Here is a 7,810-nt window from a genome sequence, read left to right on the forward strand (position 1 = left end):
TGAGGCAGCAATTTTGATTATCTACTTTTCCTCACTTATTTGCACAGTCTGTGACCATCACCAAGTCATTAATGCATATACGCACAGGTAAGTGTCCAAAAAGATACTCTATTTCACAGCATACATTTTCCCTATGAATATTTTTGTTCTTAAAGAGTATCTTGCTCTGTTATCATCACATCGCCTGTATGAGGATGATGCAACTCAGATTGTCCTGTTTTTCAGTGAGTCAATACTAAAATCAATACAAATGTGACACTATGGCAGAAAGAGCCAAATGGCATATGAAAATGGACTGAATATCAGATTTGTCTCATTCCTGAACTCGGTGATTTATAAAACCTGTAATGAATATAACATCACAGACTTATAAAGGGCAAAGTATTTTGATACCTCCTTACGTTTCATGCCATTCCACATAAATTTTGTGGCTCCAGCCCACTAAATAAAAGAAAAAGAAATGCACTTTAAAAACTGTTAATACAGAACTGATCTGATTAGAAACATCATTCTGCTGGAAGAAATGCACTTTCCATATGCCAAAATCCACGTAATAAAAACAAAGCCCCCTTCCAACCTCATGTAAGAGACGAGTTACAAGGCGCAAGAGCTGCCTTTCGACATACCAGATGACTGTGGCCCACACACGCTGCCCCATTTCCACAGCCATTTCTGCGAGCAGACATCTACCTGCTTCTCCACAGCGAGGGGGTCCCTGCTGAGGGAAACTGAAGAAGGAAGAGCATATTTCGAAGTAAATTTCATCCTGTGCTAGGCATAAACGGAGAGACTTTAAAGACAGCGTGAGCTGCAAGGGAGGCAACTGTGATCCGCCCTGAGCCTGTCACAGCCAGTTCCAGCCGGCTGGGTGCCAGATGGCACCAGCCTGCGGCACTCCAGCCAATCAGAGAAGGGCACCTCTGTGCTCCGGCCAATCAGAGGAGTCTGTGGTGCTATTGCTGAGGTAAGAGATGGTGGGAGCTACCGGGGGCACAGGCGGAGAACGTGAGGAGACGTGTGGAGGGGGACATTGCTGGTGGCTGCTCGTGGAAGGAGGTGCTCTGCGCTGGAGGAGGCACGTCTGTGGGGATTGCAGGGGGTTCCCTGAGTTGAGACTGTTTTGCCTGCAATGCATCCCATGTGAAAAGACCCGGAAAGGACCTCTTTGGGGCTGACCTCAGTGGTAGAAAAAGAACTGCTCAAGTTAAGGTGGTTAAACAAATATTTGGATAATTTATCAGTTCCTGGACGCCTATCTCCCACTTCCTTTACAAACGCAACCAATGCGTTTTCTATACATTCCCACCTCTTCAAAAACATCATTTCCTCAACTTTCCCCTAAAACCAAAATTTCAACTGATAGTGACTATATTTTTTTCCACATTGAATATTTTTTCTTTTCTGTAACATTTGGAAGGGAAGTCCCATGGCAGATACAGTGATCCTGGCTGAAGAAGGGATCTAGTTAGTGTAAACATGTGAGTTTCAAAGGGGATTGATTTTAAAAAGAAGAAAAGCAGACAGTCTAAATAATTCTCTTTCTCTTCCTTCTCAAATATAAATCAATTTATTAATGCAGTGTTAAGGTGCATTTAATTATCTGAACATTTGTCTTTTTCTGTTGGAGAAAAAATAAATTCATTTTCTAATTCCAAAATTGACTAACAAACCGAGACCACTGCAGCCTCCTGCAGTTCACTTCTGTATGCAGATGGAAACAATGCAAGACTCCATGCTTTCATGGCTAATGTTCATCATGTTTATCCTTTGCCCCACTGGAGTAAAAGTAGAAAATGCTAATTAATAACTTTTCAAGAAGTCAGATTCAGGAAGCTTTTTGTACCCTAGCACATGCAATTGTCATCATCCTATATAAAGAAAATGGTCAAGGTATAAAGATAAACAAAAAGAGAGTCTAAAGACACATTACATTTTTTCAGTAAGTGTCATTTTCACTAATTCAAGAAGCGTAATTGACTTTTCCAGACCAGTTTATTCTTTGTTATCAATTTTATACCATGCCAGGTATGACAGTTTGTTCAAAAAGACAAATTGAGATGTCAACATATTTTCCAATTTTGAGAGTGTAAATTGTAAATATTTAATGAGCAGATTTAGAAACTTGACTTCTACATCTGTGTTTGATTTATTTGCTAACGTTGTCAGTACATTTTCCTTATACTTTATATTAATGTATTGAGCATCCTCCCTCACTCTTTTTTTCTTTCCAAATTTCTTCAACCTGCCAATACTAGGACTAAGACACCTTGTCTGTAAAGTCTCAGGCAATGGTCAAGAAAATGAATGCCTCCTCTCCCTTTCCTCCATCGTGCTAAGCCATGACATTTTTGTGTATCTCAAGATAAACAGAATATACTTCAGTAAACCAGCCTTGCAGAGTATCCATATTAAGCTTGGAAGGAAATCTTCCTTAGACCTTTGTTTTTCATGGGGTTGTGTAGAGTTCTTTTTCACTTTTTAGACTAGTCTGGATATTGCTTTATAACACATTACACTAAGTGAACACTCTTCTTGATGTTTCAATTTTATGAAAAAATCCAGTGGCTAGGTTTCAAAGATGAAGATATTAATTTTTCAACCCACTAAATGATCCTAAATTAAATTTGCAATAACTCGCTAAGAGCCAGAAAGTCATTTTGCCATTTAAGGTAACGACAAAAAGCAGGGCAAACACAGCAAAGTGACTACAATGTGATCTGCTTCTTCAGTCAGTTCATCAGTCTGTTACGTGATGGCACCACAGTGCAATTGTGCGTGATGTCCTCATGTAAGCTGTGGCTTCTGGTCACGCTGTTCAGGGCCTGCTTTGCCTGACTAGGCAGCAGGGCCACAACAGGATGCCACTCAAAGTTAAGACTTCATTTTAATCTTTGCAGACTAAAATATGACTTGGGATGTGTTGGAGTACCACAACTGTGATGTGCACAGCTGCAATGAAATAGAATTTACCAAATGTAACAAAGGAAAAAAAGAAGGGAATCTTATCATTTTTCTTTTAGCATTAGCACAAATAAATCACACCTTTCTCAAGGACAGATTACCAGCTCAGCACCAAGTCTTCCAGGCTTACTGTAGTTATTTAAAGAAGCTTCATGTATAATAAAATAAAACTGGTATCTTTAAAATTTAGGTTATGCATATTTTTAACAGTTGGAACTCCTGGAAATAGGATGCATGTTTGATATTCTACTCAGTTTGTTAATGGAAGCTATCTGTTCAAAATTTATTTGCTTAACTACACAAAATATTTAAACAAACTATTTAGTTGCCTGCAACATCTGCTAAACAAATGACACAATATCCTTTTGAACTCTAAAACACAAAAAGAGAGCTATTGAAGCAAGCTCACTATCAATTACTGGCTCAAAATGACTTCAGAAAGAATTTCTTCTAATCTCCAGCAGTATCTTTTATATAATCTTCTTTGTAAAAGTTTAAATGTATTTTAAGTAGCACGTCAGCAACTCCTACTTCCAACAACTCAACTCACAAGACAGACAAATACCTTCGGTGGCATACTGAGAGCTGAAAAACTTAAGCATTTGCTAACTTGGATGTGCACACACATGAAGAACACTTCTATGGGATATATAGTTTTTCAATAAATTATAAGACACATAACAACACAGATCCTAGAGCACAAAGCACTGAAAACTAGAGACAGTGCACTGAAAAATACTGCTGGCACAAAACATATTGTTTGCCCTAGCTATTAGCACTGAGGAGAGATTCTAGGCACACAGGATTTTGATAGAAATAATCGCAAAAGCCATTGCCCAAGTCTCTACATCCATATTCAGTTTAAATTTAATTCTTAGAATGAAATCCTGGCACTGAATGGTCAATGGAACAACTTCCCTTGGCTTCAGTAGTAACAAAACTTCCCCCTACATCATTAATCTAGAGTATAATTCATTATTATTATTATAATTCAGAACAACCTGTCAGGAAATGGGAACAAAACCTGTAAACAGTTTTCGTAAACTATTTGTTATTTCCATGTTCTTCATTGCAGCAACAAATTAAGGATCCACGTTATAAGAACACAGTATGTACAAACTGGAGGAGAAAAAAGACAAAGAGAAAAGGAAAGGGGAAAAGAAGCTTCACATTTGATATTTTTCACTATTATGCAAGTGCTGAGAGAGTAAATGGTTAGGAATATTCAGCAAGCAGTTGTCTGTGAAGTTTATTTAACTGCATGGAGACAAGAAATGACAAAAAAGAATCCCCTCTCCAATCTTTAGACGTACATGGTTTATTGTTTTCTGAAGTGAGTAATGAAGAATATAGATAAAGAATGTTTGTACAGCATTTTAAACATCTCTAGTGCAACACAGTGCACAGTCCCACCCCAAAATGGGCAACAACATGCAGTGAGAACACTTCTTTCAGAGTGAGTGACTGAGACTCATTAGAAAATAAATTATCGTCACCCACATCAAACAGATGGTTTTGACGACCATCAGGCCATTATCATCAAGAGGAATCACCATGAGACTTTACATAGCTTGAATGCTGTCTCTGTGTTATTATCAGTGACTTGGGGGGTGAAAGACATAATAATTAGTGACAAAATTTGAGGTTGACACAAACAGTGGTGGAACAGCAAATATCAGTGGATCACTGGTAGAGAGTGTCCTGGATGGCTTGGTAAGCTGAGGACAAGGAAAGAGCATGCTTTATAATATAGGCAAATATTAACTCAAACAAAGATCAAAAAAAGGATGCCCAACTTCCTAAATGGAGGATTCTACCTAGAGAAGCAATAGCTTTGAAAACAGCTTGAGAAAAGTGTTGTGAGAGCACAGAATTTCTGTATTTTTAGATGATAGCCAATCCAAAAGTTAAAAGAAATTTTGCTCAGCTGGACTCATAATATTAGCTTAAACCCAAATAGTCTACCTTTAGATTCTTCAGTTTTCTGTGGTTGTTTTGTCACTTTTCCAATGTTAAGTCAATCTCAAAATGCAAACGATCTTTTAAAAAAATCCCCACTCTTATGCCTACTTCTTTTTCATCTGAACTATTCACTAAATATATCCTGGATTTGCAAATCATTTTAGTGCCCTAAACTTTCTCCATTCAATTAATAAAGTCTTCAGATAGAAAATACTGCTGTGTACTATTCATTCACTTAGTTTATTGAAGGCAAGGTGAGCATATGGGGACCAAAATATAGGTCTAAGACGTGGAAAAGAACCTTGAGAATTGGCTCTTCAGTCTAGAGGAGCAGCTGATGCATTCTCATAAAAATGTTCGGGAAGAGCAGACAACAAGATTAATGTAATAGAATTGCTGAGAAGGGCTTGCTTTCCTCCACAGCACACATCTGTTTAAGAACATACAGCAGTCACTTCACTTGTACTGGAATTCACCAACACAAAAGCTGTGGGTGACTTGAGGTCTCTCTCTGCTTGTTCATTTGTTTCGTTCTTTGTTGGGCTCTTCTATTTTTCTGTGTCCCATTTCCTATATGAACAGAAACATTCTTTTCTTCTCATTCCCTATTGCTTTCATATGCTACTGAGTCTATTACTTGATTATTATACTTTCTGTTCCGCATGTAACAGTTTCTTGTATTCCTAGTATGCAGTTCTTTCCTTAGGATGCCCCACACTGCTCCTCCTTTCTTGCAAAGTTAATTTCCTCCTCTCTTCCATCCTGAAACCACTTCATTCAACTTTTGTTCTTCTTCCCTCCTCATCACCCCTTCCTTTCTAAGGGCTCCTGCTCTTCATAGGAAGGATTGACCCAAGTGCCCAGACCAAACTAGGATCTTCCTTTTTGTCTCTTCTTCTGGCTTGCCTGCTCTTTAGTTGCTTCCAGCCATACTCCATCTTCACCTTTGCTATCTAAAGTGAAAAAGCAGAGAGTGAAAGAGCAAAACTGACAAGGTATCCTTTGAATTCTGAATGCCTTCATAGTCGAGGCAGTGTTTTGATATACCTGAGATTTGAGTTTCATGGATGCTGAGAGCCCTTTCATTCCTCTAAGCAAGCACTCAATTTCTTGGTCATATAAGAACAGAAAAGAGGAAGAATATTATGATTTATTTTTATGAGTGAAACACAATTACTGGTGTATGAAATATAGCTGTAGTAATATGCTTTTTCTTATACGTTTATGAACTGGCACTTGTTCATGGCAAGAGAAATATATTATCTAGGCAAAAAGTTGAGGCATTCTAAGCATCAGTCCCAACTTCTTACTTAGGGGTTGCCACCAAAACAGGAGCAAAGGACACAATCTGTGTGCAGACAAGGAAGCCAATTCCTTCTTCACAGACACGTCACCTGAGTCAGCAGACACAACGTGTTTTTACAAGAGCCTCCTTCTGCTCCCTTCATATCTTTCCTTGAGGGTTATTGTCACTGGGCTAGATGTTGCCAAGGACAAAGTAAAAGCAAGGTGGTATTTTGAACAGCAAAGCTGTCGTGGAGGACTTGCTAGAGAAGACATGAGTCAGACTGAGGCAAATCTTATTAGAAGCCAAAACAATTTAGGAAAGCTACATTCCAGCCATAGAACATAATTACAGAAGAACAAGAGAAAAAAGCTAAATTTTGAAATCTAGAGTATGTATAGCAATTTAGAAGCAGCAGGTGGGATAGGAAAATCCTTTTTATTTCTTCTCCATTCCAACTCCGCTGCAGAAAAAAGGTTCAGAGGCATCATGTTGTCACACCTATGGCAAATAAAACATTGTTATCACAAGCCATAAGCATCACAGTCTGTATCAAAATAAACAGTTTCAACTTATTTCTGCTTGGTAATTCTGTTACCCGCTCTGTTTTAGCGTCCAGAGGCTTTAATTGAGATGGAATCTAGCTGCATTAGTTATGTACAAACACACAGAGAGTGTCTAACCCATAGCACTTAAAGAGCTGAAACAGACAAATGGCTGGAAACAAAGACAATATGAACTCTATGGTGGTTTTGTTGGTTGCAGAGTAGAAACCACAAGACAGACAGACAAAACCTGTTAATTAAGACTCCACATTTCACCACAGCATATTTGCATGTAGTTGAAAACAACTGAATCTGATTTGTGAGATGTTGGTAGAACCATACAAAGAGACTTCAAAGCTATCTGCTCACACAGGGCTATTTTCAATGCTAACTACTTGGTCATGTTTGGAAACACAAAGTTCAGCTCTGCTATTAATCCCCCTTCTACACAGAGAGACACGAACAAAAAAAAAAACCCTAGCTTAAAAGCAGCAAATCTCCTGCGAAGGACACAAAACTATTAAATCAGAAAAATCAACTAAAGACCACCTCAACTTCTCATGGGAAATGGTAGTTCAGCTTAATAGGCTTTATTAATGATTTCTTTAGGAATTTAGAATTATGCTTTAAATTTTTAATTACAAGAAATATAGAGAAGTCAGATCTGCAGGTAATAAGAATTCACAGCTAGAACGTATCTATTTTTCAATTCATTTAGTAGTTTGTCTCAAATCTCTTCAAACTGTTATGACTTGCTCACTGCTGACATACAGCTCTGGGACAAAAATGTGCTATTGTAATTTGAAAATCCTGCCGACAGCACAAGACGTCCAATGAAAGACAGTAAATACAAAGTCTGCAAGAAAAGTTTTGGGCATTTTTTGCACATCATGAATATGTTTGAAATGCTCCCTTGAAGGTTTGACTTATTGATCATTACATCGAAAGTGCTCTGATCTGAAACATTATAGGATATCAAATTAGGTGCATTTGCCATTAAAAAAAGCCATCAGCAACACTTTAGTGTTGGAGAATCTGTGGCATCACAGAGTTGTAG

Source organism: Pygoscelis adeliae, unplaced genomic scaffold (genome assembly GCF_000699105.1).
Source record: "Pygoscelis adeliae isolate BGI_AS28 unplaced genomic scaffold, ASM69910v1 Scaffold395, whole genome shotgun sequence".
NCBI classification, from domain to species: domain Eukaryota; kingdom Metazoa; phylum Chordata; class Aves; order Sphenisciformes; family Spheniscidae; genus Pygoscelis; species Pygoscelis adeliae.